Source organism: Macaca fascicularis, chromosome 12, assembly GCF_037993035.2.
Source record: "Macaca fascicularis isolate 582-1 chromosome 12, T2T-MFA8v1.1".
Classification (NCBI taxonomy): domain Eukaryota; kingdom Metazoa; phylum Chordata; class Mammalia; order Primates; family Cercopithecidae; genus Macaca; species Macaca fascicularis.
The window spans coordinates 78,795,032-78,819,875 of NC_088386.1; the positions used below are offsets into that span (position 1 = coordinate 78,795,032).

Below are 24,844 nucleotides of genomic sequence, written 5' to 3' on the forward strand. Positions count from 1 at the left end.
ATGGAACCTAGAGTCTAGTCTTGATGCTACATTTAATTCGCTGTGCAAACTGGAGTATATCATATAATTTAATTGAGCCTCAATTTCCCCACTTGCAAAGTAGGTTGAATGAGTTAGTCTTGGTGATCTCTTTGAGTTCTAAAATTCTGTGATTCTGCATTTCACGTTCAAAATGTTAGAAAGTGATTGTCATAAGTATGTTACACATAAGGTTCTACAGAATTTCAGAAGAAGAAATTGCTTCTAGCTTTGAATTTCATGGAAATTCATAGGTATGAATTACACATGTGGAAGTGAGGGAAAATGCATTTGGATCAGAGGGAATGCAAAGATATGGAGATATATATGAAGCCTTTACAAAGAACAAGTGATTAAACTTTTTAAAAGCCTTTCTAATTTTTCTTTTCCAAAGTAGCCTTTATAAAAAACACGTCTGTGATTAAAAAGTCTTAAGTAAATGAGAATAAAATATTAAATTACAGAGATATTTTATTTCTGATATCAAAAAAATTATGAGCCCATTGAAGAAAATTTATACAGTACAAAAATTATAAGGAGATAAAACCATTGCACTTCCAATATGCAGAGATAATTACTGTTAATATTTTGATTTTGGTGTACTTCCTTCTAACTTTTATTTTACACATAAATATACACACATTCATACAATGATGCTCCTATTGTACATATTATTTTACTGCCTGTTTTAGAATTTAATGTGTCAAACAGGATTGATCCAGCCTGGGTGCAGTGACTCACACCTGTAATTCCAGCACTTTGGGAGGCTGAGGCAGGAGGATCACTTGAGCCCAGGAGTTTGAGACCAGCCTGGGTAATATAGTGAGAGCTTGTCTCTATTTTGTTTAATAAAAACAGAAAACCCCCAAAAAACAAAAAAACAGGATTGAACTGACCTGGCTCCTTTTGGGGAACATTTGATTCTGTGCTCCCCAGTCTGTTTTGTCAGGAATTAGTTTTGTTCAAACGGTCCTTTAAATGGGTCACAGGAGGAAGTAGATGCTAGGGTTGGGTCATAATAGGAATATTTGTTAGCATATGATAAGTAATTTTTTTGGGGGTGGGGGAGGTATTTGTTCCCTTGGCATTAAATTCTAGGTTCCTGGAGGGCAAGGACGAGTCTTTGGTGCCACCAGGGCACAGTATTGGACTTGACATGGAGTAAATGCGCATGCTTGTTGAACTACACTTTTAGGATGAATAATTCTTTTAGAGAAAGGCCAAATGTAGAAAATTTTTCTTGCTGGGAGCTACAGAAAACTTCTGTGTATTTGGAAATTCCTGATCAAAGGCACCATTTTTCTACTTGCTAGTGTTTTCCTGTGTGTGGTAATGTATAATTATCACTAGAGGCGTGTATGGTGATTTCAGCTGAGGCACGGATAAAATAGGACAAATTAATAGAAATGTATTTATTTTAATGTGTATTAGTAAAAATAAAAATATGACTAGCACATCAGAGTTGTGATCCTCAGGATATTACTGTATAGAAAAAGGCCAAATTCAATGTAAAGAAAAAGATTAAGTAAATAATGAGACAAATGTTATTAGGATACATCGAACACTGTAGAAGCTGAACCTGAATGACAAAGGTTTGGAAACACAACTTTGTCGGATTTCCTGGAATGGGTAAGGGGTATGAGTACTTTTTCTACCTTTTTTGTTACTTCTTTTCATGTAGGAGCAAGTACTTAATTTCTTTTTAAAAATTAATTTTTATTTTTAAACTGTTAGTGGATGAAATTATATATATTTATGGTGTACAACATAATGTTTTGTGGTTTGTCTTGAGACAAGGTCTTGCTTTGTCACCCAGACTGGAATGCAGTGAGGCAAACACCGTTCACTACAGCCTCGACCTTTTGGGCTCAAGCGATCCTTCCATCTCAGTCTCCCAAGTAGCTAGGGCTACAGGCATGCACCACCATGCCTGGCTATTTTTAAATTTTTTTATGTAGAGACAGGGTTTCTCCATGTCGTACAGACTGGTCTTGAACTCCTGAGCGCAAGTGATCCACCTGCATAGGCCTCCCAAAGTGCTGGGATTATAGGCATGAGCCCCCACACCCAGTTCATAATGTTTTAATATATGTGCACATTATGGAATGGATAAAGGAAGCTAACAGCTAATTACTTCACATACTTATCCTTTTTTTGTGGTGGGAACATTTAAAATCTATTCTCTTGACATTTTCAAGTATACAAGATGTTATTATCAACTATTGTCATCATGTTGTACAATATATCTCCTGAACTTATTCCTCCTGTCTAACTGAAAATTTTAAACCTTTGACCAAAATCTCTTCAATCCGCACTCCCTATTCCCATTCCCTGGTAATCACTATTCTCTGCTTCTGTGACTTAGGCTTTTTCAGATTCCACATTTAAGTAAGATAATGTGTTATTTGTCTTTTGACTGGTTTATTTCACTCAATATAATGACCTCTAGGTACATCCATATTGTCTCAAATGGTAGGATTCCTTCCTTTTAAAGGCTGAATACTATTCCACTGTATTTCTTTTATTCATTAATTCACTGATGGACAGTTAGTTTGATTATATATCTTGGCTATTGTGAATAATGCTGCAATGAACATGGGAGTGCAGACATCTCTTTGACATACTGATTTTTATCTCCTTAGGATGTATACCCAATAGTGAGCATGCTGGATCATATGGTAGTTCTTTTTTAAATTTTTTCAGGAACCTCTATACTGTTTTCCATAATGGCTCTATTAATTTACCTTTCTACCAACAGTGGCAAGTACTTACTTTCTTTATGTAGATTATTCCAGTTCGAAAATATTCTTTAAATTTCCAGTTGCTCTCAGTACTGTTCGGCAGATCTGATGGCTCTTTTTCATTCTACTTCGAGGACTCAACTAGTTATTCTCAACATCTTTTCAAGCACCTTTTTCCGTTCCTTTGTTTTTATTTGTTAATTATGATACTGTAATTGTATTTGTCTTCCCATCAAGAATTGTCAAGTGTTCTTTGAGAAAGTTATTCCAGTCACATGGGAGAGTTATTACAGTCACTGAAAATTTTTAACAACGTATAACAGAGCTATAGTCTCTTATGTGGGCTTTGCATTTAATTAGTTGTTACACTGGACGTCGGCAGTTCTGCTATTGGTAACATGAAACAGGTAATCTCTCTAGAGTTGCTTCTAGCTCTAAGAAAACCTCTCCCAAAACAAAAAACAAACTGTGTTCCTCGATTTCTGATCTCTGTGTTCAAACATGGTATGAGATTTAAAGTTGTGCTCCACTGTACTTTATGGTCAGCCTTACTAAGCTGCTTAACGTTCCCAGAAATCACTGTGTTCTATGCAATTTCAGTTTGCTTCGTTTGCCTCAGTTTGTGAATATTAGACTGAACTCCCATAAAGAGAAAGCATTGGTTTTACACGTGAGATATTAAATAAGCATGCATAATCACCCTGCCCATTCTTTGGTATGAGAGGCTCATTCTTAAACTCTGATATAAATAGCTGTCGGGGTTATAAGCATCTCCCAATGTCTACACTTACAGCTCCTGAATAAAATGTTGATATGTGATTTTTGGTGTTATTCAGTGTGACTTTTTGTGTTCAGAGAAGACTATTCAGGGGTTACTTTTAGTTTAAAAAATTAGTAATACCGAGTTCTTAGGCTCTTAAGTTTAGCTTCCATATCTTATTATTTTGTTTATAAGTCTAGAAAAGGTTATATATATTTAAAGACCATTTGATTAATATTTAGTTCCATTTGAACATATTTAAATATTTTCAAGTGTTTTTATATATATTTAATATACTTTATTTCCTTTATAAATAATTCTTTGACTTAATAAAATCTTCCAAAACACTGTTTTTTTAAAAACTCTCTAATTAAACTTAAAAATATGGTAAACATTTATGTTCAATGCTTTATATAAAGCATTGACTGAAAATTATTACTCTAAGTCAATCATTCAGTTATACATTTTAAATTAGAATCATGAGGCTATCACTCTGACAGGCCAAAAATTTTTAAACAAGCACAGAAAATGCCAAATATGTTTAGACTACTTTCTAACACAAAAATATTAATATTACTGTTTTGATTTTCTTAAATACATTTCTATGCTTTTAAATCTTCTTGGAGTTGAAAAATATGGGCTCCTTAAGTCAGGTGGTTATCACCCCAGTTAATTGAGTGTCTCAGTCTTTTGGGGCTGCAGTAACAAACTATCATAGACTAGGTGGCTTGAACAACAGAATTTTATTTCTCACAGCTCTGGAAGTCTGCAAAGGCCAAAATCAAGTTGCTGTCCGATTTAGGTGTTTGGTCAGGGGCCACATTCTTCTTCATGTTCTCACATGAAGAAAAGGATGAGGGTGCTCTCTGGGATCTCTTTTATAAGGGCATTAATTGTATTTTGAAGGCTCTGGTCTCATGACCTAATCACCTCCCTGAAGCCTTACCTTATAATATCATCACATTGGAAGTTAGGATTTCAACATACAATCTTGGCAGACATGAACATTTAGTTCATAGCACTGAGGTTATCTATGACTAGATATTTGTGTCTGCTACTGTCCAGATTCTTGTTGGAGACCCCGAGGGGCCGGCACACTGAACTACACTTGTAGTTGCTGTGTCAATAATTCCACCAGGTGATCACATAGCCCACCACCCTGGATGTGAGTTGAGTTTTATACATTGCTTAATTCTTTGGTGTGTTAGAGAAATCTACAAGCTCTAATCAGGATGATTACTTGTATGTATCATTTCAACTCTAAAGACTTTTGAACTTAAAGAAATTCTAAGGTATAAAATGTTTTTCCAAGTAAATTTTAAGGTGTTTGAACCTGATGAAAGCTTAGAATCTCCATTTTCTTTTTAATCTCCTTATAAATATTAAAATGATATCTGATTGACATTGGATATTTCTCAGCTTTTGTTTCACTTCTGGACCCAACTTAAGAGGTCTACTACTAGAAAAGAAAGACCAGGCATGAGTTTCACGGACCCTTCCCTGACTTAGTTAAATGGCCTTTAGTAGGTCTGAGTAGTAGCATTGGTCAAACATGATTGATACTGGATACTGAGTTCATTATAATCAACTAGGAATCCAAAGGCATTTAATTCTTTTCTGAATATAGTATAACATTCAGACCAGGCTTAGAATAAATCCTGAGAATAAGAGAAAAAGGAAATGGGTTGAGAGAGACTCCGGGCTAATAAGATCTTTCCTCCATTTAAACTGAGGCTCCGTAGAACCACATTGCCTAGTTGAAATATTAGTCCAGCACCAGGGTAATTAGGCACTTGATTTCCCCACTGCTTCTTCAGAATACATCAATTAGAAAAAAAAAAAAAAGGGCGTCAAAATAATAGGTAATTATGCATATTTCTCAGGTTCTTCTTGATGCTTAATAAGTGATGAATAAGGTTTATTTTGCTCTAACCATAATTGGCTTTTATTATACACTAAGATATCACTTTGGGGCCCTGGTGATGGGGTAAGTTTAATTATTTTTTGATAACAGCATTGAGGTTTTAGTTTATTTTTGCATCCTTACATGTGTTTGGAGGATGGCTAGTATGGGTTGAGATTTTGTCTGAGAATGTGGACTAGCCTGAAGGAGACATACGGTCTTGGTCATACTAGCATATTAGCATCAGGGTCTACACAGCCTGTGCCTGTCTCTCTAATGCAACCAGTTCCTAGTCCATCTGAACATATATGTTTTTTCTAGTTTGATATTTCTTTTTCTTTTCTACACTTTTCTATTATTATCATTTTTTTTTTTTTTTGAGAAAGTATTTTGCTCTGCCACCCATGCTGGAGTACAGTGGCATGATCTTGACTCATTGCAGCCAATCCCTCCTGGGTTCAAACAATCCTCCCACCTCAGCTTCCCCAGTAACTGGGACTGCAGGCGCATGCCACCATGCCTAGTTAATTTTTTTTTTTTTTTTTGGCAGACAGGTTTTCACCATGTTGCCCAGGCTGGTCTTGAACTCCTGGGCTCAAGCAATCTGCCCACTTTGACTTCCCAAGGTGCTGGGATTTCAGGCTTTCTATTCTTTATTTTGTGTCCTTACATCCCTTCATTTCTTTTAGGTTGAAAAGAAATTATTTTCTGAAGTCAGCTTGAAAAATTTGTCTTTTTAAATTTGGGACAAATTCATACCCCACTCCATCCCATCCTTTACCCTTAAGAAACAACATTCTCTGTATTTTACTGAATAATTTTGACGTCTTTGATTTACATTTTATAGACACAGGAAAAATAGGACAAGTCTAATTAAAACCTCAACTGCAGTGTACACATTTCCAGCTTTCCTCTTAATGTGGATAACATTTTGTTCTAATGAAAGGTAAGGCTTCATTTCAAGGGCACTCTCTGGGCGATGCAGATTCTTGGATTCCTCTGTGTTTCGTTGAAATTCATTATGTGCCTGAATGACTAAAGGGAGCATGGATGTTTTTATATTCCTCAATGGATGTCTGTTGTAATCAAGTTCAAGTAGCAAACAAAGCTCAGTGTGAATGAACACAAGGGTGTCATCTATCAGTGGCATCTCCATATTTGAGTTATTGTGCCATTCAAAATAAATGCAACAGACAGACTCTGTTGTAAGTGAACACTGAATCTCTCAGTTTAGTTCGTTCAGATATTGTTGATGTGTCATTAACATGAGAGTGACCTGGAAGAGAGCCAGATTCTCTGCTCTGTATCTAAAAATGGATTCCTGTACCACTGAGAATACTGTGAAGCTAATGTAGAAAATCTTTTATTTTGGAAAGGTACATATAGACTGTAAATGATTGAGGACTTATTTGCAGAGCATTCTTGACTAAAGGACTAATATTCTTTCCTTGATCTCTTTAAGCAAATGTTATTAGACTTGCTTTGTTTTTTCTGGACATGCTGTTACCAACATTAAAAAGAAGGTAACATAAACTTTATGCCAATTGTTTTTTCCTAGGAGAGATTCTTAGTTGTACGAAAATTAACCTGTTCAAATAGCTCAACTGAAGGGGGGATGGTATTTACTGAAAAATGCTAAGATCTTATGAATCTGAGAAGAACAAACAAAGAAGATTTGGGCTTTTATAACTGAAGTCAAGAACTGAGTTTCCTTGCTCCTTCTTTTTCAGTGTTTTCTCCATTCTTCTTTCTCAGTTTCCTGAATATATTCGTCTTGCACAGAAGCCTATATGGCCTTCTCAACATTGACTATACATGATCTTTTAGTTTAAATCCTTATGTCAGATGGACTCAGACTTCCAGTGCCTCAGTTTCAAAATCCTTACAGATAAATCTTATTAATTGTTAGTAATATGAGGCTGAGCTTAGCTCAGGAGCCCCTCCCTGACTACTCCAACATGTTTGAGGATTATGGAGTATAGTCATGCAGACTTGAATGAGGTAGGCTCTATTGAAGTAGTTGTGGTTTGAGTAGGCATTCATACTTGTGTCTATTACAGTCCCTATGCTGTGTCTAAATCCATGGCCTTAAAATTTTTTCCACCACAACCCAGAGGAATAAATACATTTTAAATCCCATTCCATCATTCATCTATGTATAAATTCTTGAAACAATACTTTCCTTTATTACATGTGATACACTCTCATATTTCCTTTTTTTAATTTCTTTCTATCTCAATTCATTCCGTTAAATAAAAGCATGGTGGTCTTGGCTAACATAATTCATGATTCACTAATGATTTGCAATTTTAGTTTCAGAAGCACTGGTCTTTGTATTATTTTCCTTTGTAGCTCTTATAATTACAATTGGCACTCCTGTTATATTTTTGTAGTTTTCTTTGTAGCAGATATCACAATTATAATTGCCTCCCTTGTTAAACTGTAAACCACATTAAAGCAGAGACTGTGTCTGTCTTGTTTACTTCTGTATTCCCAGCACCTAACAGAGTTCCTGGCACATAGTAGATGCTCAATTGGGTAAATATTGATAAATGAGTAAATGAAGACCCAAACAGATGGCACCCTTAATGGCTCACCTGGTTCTTTGCAAGGAAGAGACTCAGATACATATAAAATTTGCTAATTTGGGATAGCCCTGCTGATAGAGAAAGCAGATGGAAAGGCCCAGCAGGAGGCTCAGTGGAGCAAGGAGGCCAGGCCAGAGAGCTAGGTTCCCATATAGTCACCGACAACTGAATGAAATTCTTTCACTAGGGAAAATTGACTGTTTTAAGGGAAGGATCAGTGTCAGGGCTGAGCTCAGGTGTCTTGATTCTTTATGTAAAATGTATTCCACCACGCTACAATAACTTTTTGGTTAGATTTCTAAAATTTCACTTTTGGTATTTTAATTTTTCCCTTTTTAGCTCATAATAAAGAAAGGTAGAGAAAGAACTACACCTTTTTTTTTTTTTTTTTTTTTTGACATAAAACACCATGGTACCTGTTTTCCAATGAGATGTAGACATCTGGTTAGGGAGATTAATAGCACACAGAGCTCTCTCCCCTCTCTTCTTGCTATCCTTCTCCTATTTAGTCACTGACTCCCATCCCATCAAGATTCATTTAACTAACTTCTGCAATAAATGACTCCTACTTGTCTATAGCAGTTATTTCAAAAACTACTTGTCATAAGTGGATATTTTAAATGGTGTCACCTATTTTCTTTTCCCATATGCACAGATTTTGAATCTATAGTATAATTTAATAATTATTATGGTTTCATCTATAGATTTACTAAATAATCTATAGGTAGAAAGCTGAATTTATATAAAAAGCAATTCATAGATTGATAAACTTTCTATACAGCTTCCTGGTGTCCTCAAAGCAGGGTTGAGAGGACTATTACTTTAATACTCAATCAGTTTCATCAGTTCTAAATATTAATTTACAAGGTGAGAATACTCCACTTCTCAAAATTAGTCAACTTAATATTGAATTAAATGGTCAAAGTACAATTCAATTTATTATAATTGGGTATGATATATAAATTTATCATCCACACATATTCATAACTCTTTTGGGAGGGGAGAATTTATATGTCAGGCCAGTGTTTCTCAACCCGTTTTAATAGACTGTGTAAGCCTCCAGGGTACAGTAGACAGATGAGGGAGCTTCCTTCTGTCATAGATGGCCATTCCAGCTTTAGTCAAATAAATATGGAAATACCTGCAGCAGGTATAAATTTTGTCCACAGTACTTGAGTTAATGCATTCGTAGCTTTTGGCGGGGGAAATCCTTTGCTCTTCAGTCCAATCCCATTTGATTCCTTAAAGAGAGTAGCTCTATAAATTTTGTACTGAGCTCAGAGTGAGAATTTTTGCTAGGCTGAAACTCTTGGCCTCTTGTGTTCCATCTTCTCAGAATCTTCTCAGAAGGTTCACTTTTGTCTAAGGTTCTGCTAATTCTTCTGGCACCCTGGGAGTGCGGTTCTGCTTTCTGCTCTATGAGTAACCCATAAACTCTGCCAATTTATTCTAAGTCCCATTGAAAAAAAATTTTAAACAGTTACTATTTGTCATTTAGGATATATTTTAAGTAAAGCATTAATGAATATACATATATGTGCACACATATGTGTATGTATATATGTATAATGAATATGTATACACACATATATATGTTATACTATGCTTTCTCTTTCTATAAATATATACTGTAGAGGTAGTCTACAAATACTTTGTTATTGAAGATCTGTTTAGCTAGTTTCTTTTCATTCACGAAAAAGACAAAATATATGTTTCTAGAAGTTATTTAGTAATTACATAACATAAATTAGATATAGAAGTTATATAAAGGTTAATCTCTAATACTGTAAAAATATCTTTTGAGAGTATTGTGGTCTTGTTTTCAAAGAGTTATATTTTAGAAATACATACTAATATGTGTACAGAGAAAATAATCTGACGTTTGGGACTGGTTCAAAAATGATCTGGGCAAGAGAAGGGAAGTTATAGACGAAACAAACTTGGTTATGTTGATAATAATCTTAATTTTTCCATATACATTTGAAATTTTCCTAATTAAAAAATACCCATATATTTGAAACACATATACTCCTGTCCTCTGCCCCCACACTCACAGGGAAGATTGGTGGAAATAAAATGCAGATCTCCTGCAGTGTAAACGTGTGACCCTCAAGCCCTAAGTTGTCAAAACTTCCAATGCCTTGGTGGCACTAAAGTGCATGCATTTATTTCCAGGAGTATTTAGCCCATGTTTCTATTCATTTCTTCATCATTAAATCACAATTTCAGTAGCACAGGGTGACACAACCTGAGAATCAGGTGAAACTTCCTATGAAAATAAATGCAGAAATTCCCAATTGTGTCTATCCTAATAAAAGCAAAAGGAACAACTAATTACCTATTTTCTTTTAGAAAATAAAGTCATTGACAAGGTCATAGCCCTGCTATCCAACCTGACTATGGATTATTCTGAGCACAAAGCAAAGCTAGTTTTTTGTTTTTTGTTTTTTTCTTGCCGGAGAACTCTACAAGAATTTACCTATACTGATCTTTCTCAGGTTGTTTTGTAATCACACTAAACTTGACTCCATGGCACCTAATTATTCCTTCAGGAACCCCTCCTTCCCTGCAACTGACCTTGTGTAGAAATCTGAAAACATTTATAAAATACAGTTGAATATATATTTTTTGGTAAGAAAGATTTTGTATTTGAAGACATACATGTTTACTAAAAGGTATTTCATTTCTAAAAATTTAAACTTTCCTTAGTTTATATTTGACATTATTAGAAAATCAGTTCTCCATGTGGAACTTTTCATCTAAAATGTCACAGGAACTGGGAATTGAAAAAAAGGAAACTTTACACATTCTTTCACATCTTGAGTTTTTCACATGCTTTTTCTTTGCCTGAAATCTCTTCCCCATCTGTCCCTTGCCAGGTGGTAAATTCTTGTCCATCCTTCAGGGGCCAGCTCAGCTCAAGTCACTTCTTTCCTGATGTCCTTCTCAGTCTCTAAAGGATGCGACAGTGGGCTTTGCACACAGTGTATCTCCACTATTGTTCTTACCACATTGTGCTGTAATCGCTGTTTTTGTACTTTTTCCCTATTAGATTATAAGCTCCTGCCAAGAAGACTTTAGTAACATTTATTAAATTGTTGGGTTGAATTGTGTATTCAAAGAACTGTTGAAATAATGGAGAGATTTCAAATAATAAATACATAAAAGCAAGAAAATGTCAGTGTTGAGGAAATGTTAACTGAAAAAATTACCTTTCCCCAAAGTAATGGCTAAATATAACTTGCTTTTTGAGAAAGATTAAATCACCTTGAAAATAATCATTGACAAGAACATTTGTCCTACATTGTCACATCCAGTTGGAAAGCTGCATTTAATAGTTTACATTCAACATAAAACTTGGACTCCTTCAAAAGATAAGTTGATTTTCCTCTTTACAACAAGACACAAGTTGCTTTAGTACTTCATAACAGAATAGAAAAATGATTCCGGTTCACAACATGAAAAATACACTAAGAAAGAAAAAGATTTTACAGATAAGCTCCAGGTCTACACTAAGCCAGAGCCTCACAAGAAGCTATTACTGTGTAAAGAGTAATGCGCTCCCTGCATTGAATGCAGCACAGTGGATGCGTTCCAGTGGCATCATAAACAACAAAACCCAAGTTCAAATCATTCACATGAACTTGTAATTGAATTTTTCAAGATGTGATTTAGTGTAGTAGATGGAACGAGGATAAAATGTTTCAAATGTAACAGTGATCGAAAAAGTTAGAAGAATTAGTAGGGAGTGAATATTAATACGGGGTAGCTTTCAGACATCTTGAGATAGGAAAGCTCCTCACTTGCCTATTTAACAGTGAAAGAGAAACTAATACCAGGCTCAGTAAGAGGACTAGTGAGCAAGGAGAATATAGGACAATATTTTACTTCTTGAATGATACAATAAGTGATGTCGCTGAAAGTTGCCGTACGGATCTATTTTTTTAAGAGTGCTGGATTAAAACTTAGGAAAAATAACTATAAATCTCAGCTCATAGGTAGAACTCAATAGGCCTCCAGTTCCAAATTTGGAGACTCTCTTCTTTTTATTAAAGTGTATTCAAATGTACTACATTACTCAGAATTTGGCTGGCTAAAAGATTTATAAATTTGCTGAGTTGTGAACTTCTTTGACCAAAATGTGAACTCCAGATGCTGTGAGCCTGGCAATTCCGTTTGTGTGAATGGGCTTTGGATTTCCCAACATTAAAGTTTAGTATTTGTTGTTGGGTCTGGAGCAGATACTGACATGAATTTCACTGTTTGATATGCCAGCACCAGGGCAGAAACACTTGGTAGGACTGAGACGGCAACTGATTCTACAGTATCAAGTGGCTTTCTAGTGAACCCTCAGGGCTTTGAATGGAAGTGCACTGATGTTTTTCATTGTTTGTTGGATGTGGCTTTTTTCCTAATATTCGGAGGTAACTCTCAATTCTTACCTTCTTTCCTTGGAGCTTAGAATTAGAGTCTGTTTCCAAATATAGCCAGCAGATGGTGCAATTTACTTTATTTATACTCTATCTCAAATAAAGCATTAGACTATTCTATATACATACACACACATAATATGTTTTGTCTCAATCTCATTCATATGTACAAATTTAAGTGTATGTTTCAAAACTTTTTATCTATTTGGAAACAACTTATTTAACATAATTTATCTCCTTTTAGAAAAGCAGTGTTCATTTTTTAGAGTTTTATTAATAATTCAACTTACATTTTATTAGCTTTATAGACCTCAAAGCAAGACACGAGAGGAGACTATTAGTCATGACAGGAAATATGTCATTTCTTTTTCATCAGCTTTCTTACACAATTCGTAATCACATGTCCTGCAAGACAAGAGTAAAGCTGGTTCTGATGTGCCCGTGGAATTCAGCAATACTTAGCTATAATTTTGAGAGTCCTGTAATAACAAATGTTAAAGTTCTGATTTGGTAACTGACTTCAACAGAGCTTTCAAGTTGAAATTTATTTATGGAATCATTTCAGCTATTAGACTATCCATCCTATCTCTTGTCAATAAAGGATGCTTTCCCATAGGAGATAACTAATAACTTTATAGAATTTTAAGATGTAACAGAATGTTATTGTCCCCTGGAGGTCACACTTACCAACCAAAGGGTAGTAACTTTTATTAGAAGGCTGAAATAGTCTATAAATATTTCATTAAATCCTTAAAAATGTGCAGGTATTAATTCTCCACTCTCTTCTTTTGATTTCTGGCTACCACCCTGAGATGGATAAAATGTTCCTGGGAACCTGGGGAAAATGCGATTGTGCTGAATTATCACCTGCAATATTTCCTGGTGGGATTATCTGAATACATGTGGATTTCAGGAAGAATCTTCTCAGAAAATTTCATTATTATTTTAAATGCTAGGCTCAGCATCGAAGTTCTGCCTTTATCATTCTCTCTCCCAACATGTTCCTACCAATTCTCAGCTCACTTTAGGGAGCAGGTGAAGAAAGGAGAGAAGACACTGCATTTTCTGGCCATCTCAGTCGATTCAAAAGCATTTATGGTGCAGGGCACTGGCGTGGTGCCGAGTTGATTGAGTTAAAAAAGACATAGACTTTGTCCTTGAGGCAAAGCAGCTGCCAATTGCTGAGTCCAGGGAGAAGTGCTTTTATTTCTTCAGTATGGGCAGAGCTGCCACAGAACAGGTTATGTGTAGGTGTGAACAGGTAGAGGATGCTCACATCATTCCTATCATCCTAGAAAACAGATAAAAATTTTACTTTCTCAGACTGCAAAGAAACACAGTTTACATTTCTGAGAAATTAGAATTCTAGAATACTTTAAAACAAAATATAGTTTTGACTTTCAGGTTAGCATTGTAACTAATGAAATATTGCAAAATCCAAGTTCCTTCAGAGTTCAATTTAATGAATAGAGAATAGAACTGAAAAAGGTAATAAAACAGATTCTCACACAAAGGCTGCCTGGATTTTGCATCTGAATAACACTCTGCTGTTACCACCCAGAGCATCTTTTCTCTTCTTGAACCACAAAAAAGACCTGGCTTTCTGCTTTTACTTCTCTTGAGCATCATTCCTATATAATAGGTCACTTGTACAACACTCGCACATAGCAATGAATATGAGGATATTTTGTGTATGACCCATTTACTTGAAGGAATTGTTCTATTCTAGGTGCTTTGGTTGCAAGGAACAGGAACCCACTCAAATGGCTCAAGAAAAAAGGGATTATTTAAAAAAGAGAAATTCATGAATACAAAATACGGGAACAATAGTCAGGTTTTATAATGAATGTCAGAAGGCTATATTCTTTCTCTTTTTCTTTCGTAACTTACTTTTAACAAATGGTCCCAGGTGAACTTGAGGAGGTCAGGTGGGGCCAGCTATATTAGTCAGGATTCTTTAGAGGGACAGAACTAATAGGATGTGTGTGTGTATATATATATATATATAATATTTATGAGTTTATTAAGTAGTATTAATTCATATGATCACAAGGTCCCACAATAGGCCATATGCAGGCTGAGGAGCAAGGAAGCCAGTCTGAATCCCAAAGCTGAAGAACTTGGAGTCCAAAGTTCAAGGGCAGGAAGCATCCACCACAGGAGAAAGATGTAGGCTGGGAGGCTAAGCCAGTCTAGCCTTTTCACGTTTTTCTGCTTTATATTCTGGCTGTGTTGGCAGTTGATTAGATGGTACCCACCCAGATTAAGGGTGTGTCTGCCTTTCCTGGTTCACTGACTCAACTGTGAATCTCCTTTGGCAACACCCTCACAGACACACCCAGGATCAATACTTTGCATCCTTCAATCCAATCAAGTTGACAGTCAGTATTAACCATCACACCAGCCAAAGCTGGATCATATAAAGTCTTGAGGTCAGGGATAATCTTGTGGCCATACGTGAACAACATGACAAGGAGAAATGAAAGCCCTCAATTGAACTGAACTGATTGGATTTTCTCTAAAAAAATTGACCTGGGACATTGGTTATTTGTGACTGGTTCTGAAAATACTAATAATAACATTTAATATTTGTCAAGAGCTTACTGTGTGTCAGCTCTTGTCCTAGGCTTTTTTCATGTTTTAATGCATTAATTGTCACAACTATATGATATGGATCAGTGTGATTCCATTTTTACAAATAAAGAAATGGAGGCATGACTGAAAAGTAAAATAGCTTATACAAGTTGACAAAAGATGTAGTAGGGCTGGTAGTGGAACCCAGTCAGTCTGACTCCGGAGCCTGTGCTCCTAGCTACTACATGACACTGTCTTCAAAGTGTTAGAGTGGGAGCTGGTTCTATGGCAAACCAAAGCCACATGCAACTCAAAGTTATGGAGTAGGAGAGGCAGAATGATGAGTGAGCAGAAGAAGCAAGTATGGGGAAGAACACCAAGCAATTGCTCACAGCAGCACCCCCACTGCTTAGATTGAACAAAGCCTGGGACGTGGCAGGTACTCACTAAGTATGGGTGGAATAGTGAATGAAAACTTTCAGCAGGGGCTGTGGATGTGACATATCCTCTGAGAAGCTCGGGTGTGCCAGTCAGGCAGGAGCCTCCAAATAACTTATTTTAATCTGTTTCCCTTACAAATTAACTAAATTATACATACACCAGATGAATACATTCTCCTTTTTAAAAACATAAAGCTCTGATCTACAGAGAATAGAGTTCCTTCGGGCCACTTCCCCATCTTTGTTTCCTGCTTTCCACTCCTCAGAGATCCTTCCAGGCTTTGTTAATATATTTAGATACATATATAGAAACTGTTGGAACTCTAAAGTATTGGTTTGCATATTTAAAAAATATTTGCATAAGTATTATAGTGTTTATTTTTTCCCTCATTTAATGTATCATAGAGATCCAGCTATATTGTTATGATAGACATTCAGACGGTTTCTAAACTTCTTACTATTATAAAATTATGTTTATAATTTGTATTACAGGTTTTTTAAAAAAAGAGTTTTGCTCTTTTGCCCAGGCTGAAGTGTAGTGGTGCAATCTCAGCTCACTGCAACCTCTGCCCCCTGGGTTCAAGTGATTCTCCTGCCTCAGTCTCCCAGGTAGCTGGGATTATAGGCACCCACCACCGTGCCTGGCTAATTTTTGTATTTTTAGTAGAGATGGGTTTTGCCATATTGGCCAGGTTGGTCTCGAACCCTGACCTCAGGTGATCCACCCGCCTTGGCCTCCCAGAATGCGAGGATTACAGGCATGGGTCACCGTCCCTGGCCTGTATAGTCTCATGATTATCTTCCAAAGAGTTTTAAATTTTTCATTACTTCTTAAACTCGTAAGTTATAAAAGAATCAAAGCATTATCTGAGATATCAACTAGTCCAATGACTGTAAACCAGGATGGTGGAGTGGTAGTGGGTTTATCTAAATCACTTCTGAAGCGTTTTTCCAATAACAGCCTCCCTATCTTCTGGAAGAATTCTGGCATGGCAACCATGTTACAGTGGCAATGGGAGTGAGTGGGGAGGGCAGGTAAGTAAGCACCTGGCTTGTTTGCTAAACTACCAATTATTCTGATAGGTACCTACCCCCAGCATGCCCCCAAAACATATAGCTAGTTGAAGACAAAACCAGGGTTTGATGCAAAAACTCCTGCCAATTTTAGTCTAGTCTTTTCCTAATTATTTTGCTTTGCCCTGACAATTCATCTTCATGGAATCTCCATAATCCTTATTAGTTCCAGATAGAAACTTCCTTCAATTTACTTAAACTCTGTTGTGGGAGCTCCCCTGCTCTCAATCTTCTTCATTTAAAAACAAATGAACAAATTAATGAACAGACAGCAACACAAACAAGCTAAAACAAAAGGGCAGAGATGATCAACTATACACTGAAAACTCATTTTCTCATCTCCTGACCTGGGGTTATTGCTGTGGGGGGCGGGGGTGGGGGGGGGGGGCGGTCAGCTTCCCAGCCAGGTGCTGCTTTTCTTAGGCAGTTTTGCATCCAGGGGCGTCCATGCACTCATCAGTTTTCAACCACCAATCAAGCAGCTGTCTTCTTTCCCGTGGCTAATCAGGCAAGGGTCATCTGTCACAGAACTATCCAATCAGCATTAAGGTGCCGAGTACAAAAGGCTGCTCGAAGACGGCGTTTTTTCTGACCAACAACATTCTACTTTGTTAAGTATTTGGATGTGAGATATATATGGAAAGTTGACATTTGGCTGTGGGAGCAGAAGTAAAAACAGACACGGCGAGAGGGACCTGAGGTAGGAGATAAAGTTATGAATAAGCAGATGCTATAAATGTAGAGGAAGTTGGTCAGTTGGGAGAGTAGCAGAAGCAGGGGCAGAGAGGACTGAGTCATCATGGCATATGTTCACCCACCTCTTGCTGCTGAGGGGGCAGTAAGATAATTCAGGCCTGGAAATGTATCAGAGCATTTCAGTTTACCGCTGCGTTTCCCCCTCTGTGAGGCTCAGTTGAACGCTAAGCAGGGTTTCCGTGTGATTCTGATTTCCTCTGCGTCCCTGTGTTTCTTGACAAATCCGTCTTTCTTGAGGTAGCCCGAGTGATTTTCTGCCTACCAGGCTTGCAGCCAGAAGAGCCTGACGCATCTGTCCTCCTTAGTTTTCATTAATTAGGATATTTAGTCTGCTTATAATTAAACATGAAAATATGAATGTATAAAAAGTAGGTATTGCCTTAATGACTGATTTGGGGAATATTTTATGATTTAAAATGATGTATGTTCTTTATTTCTTTCAACAAACATTTATTAAGTATGTACTACTTGCCAAATTGTTTCTTGTTAACAGAACGAAAAAGACAGTAGGGGCCTGGTGCGGTGGCTCATGCCTGTGATCCCGAACTTTGGGAGGCCAAGGTGGGCAGATCACAGGAGGCCAGGAGTTTGAGACTAACCTTGCCAACAGGGCAAAACCTCGTCTCAACTAAAAATGCGAAAAATTAGGCAGGTGTGATGGCACATGCCTGTAATCCCAGCTACTCTGGTGGCTGAGGTAAGCGAATAGCTTGAACCCGGGAGGTGGAGGTTGCAGTGAGCTGAGATCGCGTCACTGCATTCCAGCCTGACTGACACAGATTCTGTCTCAAAAGAGAAAAACAAAGCAAAACCGACAGTGGAAGTCAAGGTTAGATTTGAATCATTCCATTTCCAAGTTCAATGACTCTTCTCACATGCTTAGTTATTATGCCCACACTTGATTTTGGGGGGGATCTGCAGGAATGTCTGTATTTGTCTCAAGTTGGGTCCTCCAGAAGCTGCACTTAGAAATTGCTTTTCTGGATTCTCCCGCTGCATATTAGCCACATCCTTCAGCTCTTTCAGTGAATAATCCCTTTTATTCCTTTGGCCAGAGCCATGCTGATCTGTGACTCTAGCTATTCATCTTGGTTGGAAGGAAAAAAATGGATGGTTCTTGAGGAGAGCTGATATTGTCTTAAGTAGCATCTGCCTAAGTTGAGGCCTCTGCCTAGTCTTTAGGCAATGCAGTGGGGTCTACTATCGTCTAACAAGGGGGAGTGGGCTGCCTCTGCAAGCCCAGAGTGTTCTAGAGAGTCTGAGAGTTCAATGTTCTTGAGTGTACCCACCTGGATATCTCTACCCCTAGCCTTGGAGTCCCACTCCTTCCCTGATAATGTAGGAGACTTGTTGGGGCTGTGAATTCAGGGTTATCTCAACTCTTACTTCTCTACTCTTACAATGAGGATCTAGGCCTGGCCTTTAGCAGGGTCTGTCTTGTGGTCGTAAGAGAGGAAGGCGTCTGTAAACACTGCCCTGGGAGCCTTCTAACTTTCACATTTTGCCTTAAGTGGCTAATTGGCTGAATGGAGCTTGTTATTTTCTCTCTTCAGTGCATCAATAACACTTAGCAACAACCAAACAGATCCCCCAGTCCTTATAATTACTATTTCTATCATACTTCACAATGCCAAAGATATCACAGAAGCCATTGCATCCCTTCAACCTGTCATCCATTCCAAGTCACCACAGGTGAAATTCTTGGTAATTGCCATGCTGCAGTGTGCCAGAGGCCTTCAATAGTCACTTCACACTAGGGAGGGAGTCCTAGTTGCCATCTGGCTGGAAAGTGATCCAACTTCACAACTGCATCTCAGGCACTGCTAGTTCCTCTTTCTCTGACCAACTGTTTATTTTGGTGGTCTGTGGAGTGTATAGGTGGTGAGAAATTACAGCCAGCTTGGTCTTGAAATAGAAGATGAGAAGTAGGGTGGTAGATAGAATGGAGATAAAGAGTAGGGCTTGGAATTAGAACTAATTAGGATTACAGCAGAGAGGAGATAGCCAGTAGAGAAAAGGGGGAGAATGCAAGGGCCTGAGTTGGTGAGATGACATGGAATACAAAATTGATTGGATTGCTGCTGCTTCTGAGATTGGAGGCACAAAAACAAAGAAATACATACAACTAAGTTTGTCAGTCATAATAATATAAATAATAATAGCTAATATTTACCGACTTCTTACTGTGTTGAAGCGTAGTTCCAAATGCATAGGCAGAAATTAATTTTCATTTAATAACATCAGAAAATGATTTTTTAAAGTTTTCTACCAGGTCTTTGACATAATTCAATACATTAAAATGGGAGAAAATAAGTCAAGTGTTGAAAATATCATTTTCTTGCTATTAAGCCCCATTTCCTTCTGCACTTTTCTTAAAAGAGTTAGGAGTTTTATATTTCATTTTTTTATAAACAAGAATTAGAAAAACCCACTCTTACAAAGTTCCTATTGTTTCAGTTCTTTCTCTCCACCATTAGCCCTTTACTTTTAATATAATGGGCACGCCTAAAAATAAAAATTGTCTTGTGTATGGCACATAATGGAATGTGAATGAAGAGCTGAAAAAGAAAAGAACATTTCTTTTTCACAAGGCATCTCGATTTGATGGCCCAGCAGGCAGCAGTTTATTGCAGCAGTTGCTGCAGAGATCTTAAAAAAGGTGAGGCTTTGCCCTGAGCAAAAAGGGCAAAGTTAACAGGAAGCTATATAGTGTCTCAACACTGCAAATAAACGTGGAAGGGTGCAAGGGATAATGTAATGGGACATGTGTCGTTTGAGAGGTCTTTGGAGTATTTTGTTGTGATGGAGACCAAGCAGTATCTTGATCATTTCCTACATCTGTGTAGCTCCTTTTAACTAAAGCCTATGAGAAGCTCTGAAGAATATATTAATGGAGAATAATAATCTCATGATTGTTGCAATTGAATTCCTATAAGCATGAAACTTCCTTTACAAATTAAAGCAGAGATTATGAGTTAACTGCAGGGCTTTTCTCTCAATTTCACCCAAAAATATTATTTAAATATTACTGATTGTAAGATGATAGAGGCTTATAGGCTTTCACAATATAAGCTGTTTTTGTTTGTAAACAGCAGTGGTGGCCAGTTTTGGCCTTATGAAAAAAGATAAGCCTAGGCAGTAGCACTTGACTTTAGGATAACTGGATTTATTTCAAGTTACTCTAAATTATTATTTAATAAAATAGAACCAGTGTGTTACTGATTTCCTCATTAATAACATTGATAATTTTCAAAATTAGTTCATATTTTGTACTAAAAACTTACCATAACTTAATATAAAGTCAGCAATTTTGAACCATGTCTGAGGAGGTTCTGTTCCTGAATACTTCGTTATAAAGTTGTTTCACCTGCAGCATTAACTCTAGGGATCACAGTAGAGTAAGTTCTCAGTTTATTTCTTTTGTTTAATCAATAGATGAAATAACTGCTGTAAACAGTTGTAGTAGGGAAATAATTTAACATGGTTTGAATTTGTGTTCTCAAATCTATTGATTAACAGAACTAGGGCATGGGCCTTATGCTAAAGAAAACTTGCAAATCTGCTGCTGGACATTTTTCTTTAAAATATTAGGAGCACCCACTAAAGGACTAAAGACCATAAAAAAATTAGCTAACAAAAAGGTTTATTTCAAAGTATATTGTTCACTTTTAGCCATTCATTTAGAGTCTATGTTTACTATAAGCATTTAAAGTTATCATTATGCTAGTTTCTTTTAATGTAATGGTTTGGCGTTAGTGTATGTAAGGTAGCTTTTAATGAGATAAATGATTGGGTCTGTGTTAGTCAATATGCTCTTGACTTAAAATGGCAAAAACCTACTTAAAATAGTCTGAGTGATCCCAGGAATATGGCAGCAGTGAAGGTGTTGTTGTGTCTCCAAATGCTTACATAAAAGGAGACAAAGCTAGATAGTAACACTAAAAACCTATTGACAATGTTTATTACAAAGCCGGGAGACAGGCTATCCCCACAAATCAAACACAGTCAGTACATGAAGACAAACCACTTGACCCAAGACCTGTACAGTGTCAACATCTATGTAAGAGAAAGCAGAGGAATCGGTGGAGAACAGGAGAACCAAATACCCACAGAAGTTCACCATAAAGTGAGCAGACCAATTTGAGAACAGCAATGAATACTAAGAGGGTTTTGTTCAATCCGGTATTGGGTGAGTGCAAGGGAATGACAGTGTGTGCTGAAGGATCTGGAATCGTTTAGCTTCTAGATTCACCAATGAAACAGACTTGCAAGGATTCTCTTCCAGGATAGTGCCCCACTCTAAGATGAAACGGCTTGGAATAGAGTCAGAGCAACTCAAGCAAAATAGAGACAACTGAGACAAGAAAAGAGAAGTTTGAGAAAAGATTGAGTTAAGACAACAACAATAAAAACTCTGTAGCTTTGAATTTGAGTTGAGAGTGTCAGCATGAACTCATGAATATGGAAAGACTGAGATGAGTTCTAGAAACAATGACCAGCTCAGTAGTAATGTGTATTCCTAATGCCAAATATGTCGTTTTGAAGGCAGGGTTTCTTTGGAGAAATTGGCTGCTTACAACATGAGACTGTGAACCACAATAGCTGCTTGTATCACAATAGAAAGAGGCCACTAGACATTATATTTCACTAGATTAAAGACCCATACCATCTATGGTCTTGCTAAAGGCATTGAACTTGAGTCTGATCAAGCCTTTCACTCTAGCTGCCAATTTGCTGGAAATTGGAAACAGAAGACAGAAAACAGTACAGAGGAACATGCTGAACGGTGTCATGAATATGTAATTGGCAAACTTCACTGGGAAAGCAGACAGGTCAAATACAGATCAAATGTAAAGAAAGCGGGGGGTAGAACACATAGATGAAAGGGATTTAAATGACAGAATTTAACGGACAACAATATAGTGGCTTGGGATGCACATTTGGGTGGCAAAACTATAAAGAAATGAGGAATTTATTGGTATAAAAGTCAAGATTGTGATTCCTTTTTTGAGATAGAGACGGGACATATAGAGGGGTGATGTGGTTTGGCTGTGTCCCCACCCAAATCTCATATTGAATTGTAGCTCCCATAATTCCCACGTGTTGTGGGAGGGACCCAGTGGGAGATAATTGAATCATAGGGTGGTTTCCCCCATACTGTTCACATGGTAGTGAATAAACCTCAGGAGACCTGATGGTTTTATAAGAGGTTTCCGCTTTCACTTCGCGCTCATTCTCTCTCATCTGCTGCCATGTAAGACATGCCTTTCTCCTTCCGCCATGATTGTGAGGCCTCCCCAGCCACATGGAACAGTGAGTGCATTAAACCTAGTTTTCTTTATAAATTACCCAGTCTCAGGTGTGTATCAGCAGAGTGAAACAGACTAATGCAAGGGGCTTCTGAGATAATTGGCAAAGTTTTATTTCTTGACTTGGCAGGTGATTTCAAGAGTGGTATTTTGTGTGGCTCTCTGTATCTATTTATTTTAAAATAGGTTAAGATTTAAGCAAAAAAGGGATTTTTTATGTACTATATATCCAAGTATTCCAGGAGTAGGTCGTAGAATTGTCTGAATTCCGGGGTTCAAATGATCACACTAGGATGGAGTCTTTTTCTCATAATTGTTTGACTCTCTCCATGGACCCTCCCCACATTATCTTCACTTGTAGTCATTCTCTGTTGGGATGGGGGGGAGGGGCCCTGACAGATCCAGGCTATGTGATCTTTAAAGCTGGTAGCGCCAAAGAAGCCATGGATATAAACAACCCCTTTGAAACTTCTGGACAAGATTGGAAAAGTAGGAGTAGGAGAGTGATGAGGAAAATTGAAGGCACTGATAGAAGTGATGAAAGCCCATATCTTACAAACATAACACAATTGACTCAAAGGTGTAAAAAGATTAGGAATGAAGAATAGAAACTAACCACAACTTGGTGCCCACAGGACTTAATCAATTGTCTGTACGTTCAGTTGTAAAGGGAACAAACAAAATTCACAGATTTTGTGTAACATGAGATATGATTAATACTACACTTAACCGTTTGTGACAAGAAAATTTATTTTTTGACTTTTGTGTATATTTTTTGGGAATTGTGTATAAAAGTAAGAAAATATTTAATAAATCAAAAATTATTTGGGAAAATTAATGAGTGATAGGTGTATAAGGAAGGGTCTCCTAAATAGGACATTCTTACCTTTTAAATCTGATATTAACTGGATCAACCATGCCTCCTCTTAACCCTTGGAGCTTCTAGTTGCAGCAAAATACTAAGTCTGGTAAATTCAGCATTGTTCTATGAACTCTGTAAACAAATTTGTACCTGACAGTATATACTTAACAATCAGGATTCTAGTAAATTCAGATGTTGGCCTTCGGAGTTCTCTGGGGCCCGTAGCTGCCTGACCAGGGGCCCGGAGCCACGGGCTTAGCTGAGGACCATGGGCTCAGGGTCTAACCAGCAGTTTATAGGTGGCTGCGCCAAGGCAGCAGAAGAGGCACCCGAGGAGGCGCGGGAAGATGCGGCCCGGGCGGGCGGCGTACGAGCCTCAGCTGCTGCATCTGTAAGTGGTTCAGCGTGCGCATGGGGTTCTGCTTCCTGTCCATGACCGCCCGCGCCTGGGTCGCGCTCAAACCCCTAGTGGACGTCTTTGTGCACCAGAGTAAGCTGCACTTGAAAGGCTTCCTGAGCTCGAAGGAGGGTGAGGCTGACTACCTTTTAAGTAGTCAGCCACTGGTCTGGAATCCATCCGTGTCACCGGACCTAGTGGGGCGTTCCGTATTGGGAGTGAGAGGTGGCCAAAGGGGAAGAACATGCAGAAGCGCAGATCGGACGTCAGGTGCTGCAGCTGTGGAGGTCTAGACCATCATGCCAAGGAACGCAAGCTGCCACCCCAGCCCCAGAAGTGCCACTTCTACGAGAGCATCAGTCATACGGTAGCTTCATGTCCGCTGAAGGCCCAGCAGGGCCCTAGCGCACAGGGAAAGCCAACCTACTGTGGGGAGGAAGAAATCCACAGCCCTGCCCTGCTCCCGGAGGCACAGAATTGAGTCACAATGGGTGGGGGCTATTCTTTGCTATCAGGAAGTTTTGAGGAGCAGGCAGAGTGGAGAAAGTGGGAACAGAGTGAACCGGGGGTACTTGGCACTGCCATGTGTCTCAGACTGGGGTTCACACCGTCACCCTTTCTTCCCTCTGTTGGGGGAAAGGGTGAGTCAAAGGAGCTCCAACCATGCTCTGTCCAAATATAAGTGGGAGTTCTGGGGGCAACCAGGACGTGGGAATCACCCTACAACCTGCATGCTTTATCTGAGGCTCCATCTCCAGAGTTTCCAGCTTTTGAAAGTGGCCTGGATAGGGAAGTTGTTTTCCTTTTGAAGAAGGATATGCAATAATTCCCATGCCAGAGTGAAATGATTAAGGATAAGACCAGATTCAAGGAGCCCAGCCACTACATTCTGTGAAAGGAAATCGCTCAGGAGTAAGGCAGTGTTTTTTTTTTTTTCACATCTTGTATCCTCATACCCACTTTTGTGATAGGGTGCTGGCAACTGTCCCAAG

General features: G+C 37.9%; 1 pseudogene; it reads left to right on the plus strand.

Annotated features, from left to right (window-relative positions):
• The first annotated feature begins 23,723 nt into the window (after positions 1-23,723).
• Positions 23,724-24,333, plus strand: LOC102142351 (protein lin-28 homolog A pseudogene; annotated as a pseudogene).
• The last annotated feature ends 511 nt before the right edge of the window (positions 24,334-24,844 follow it).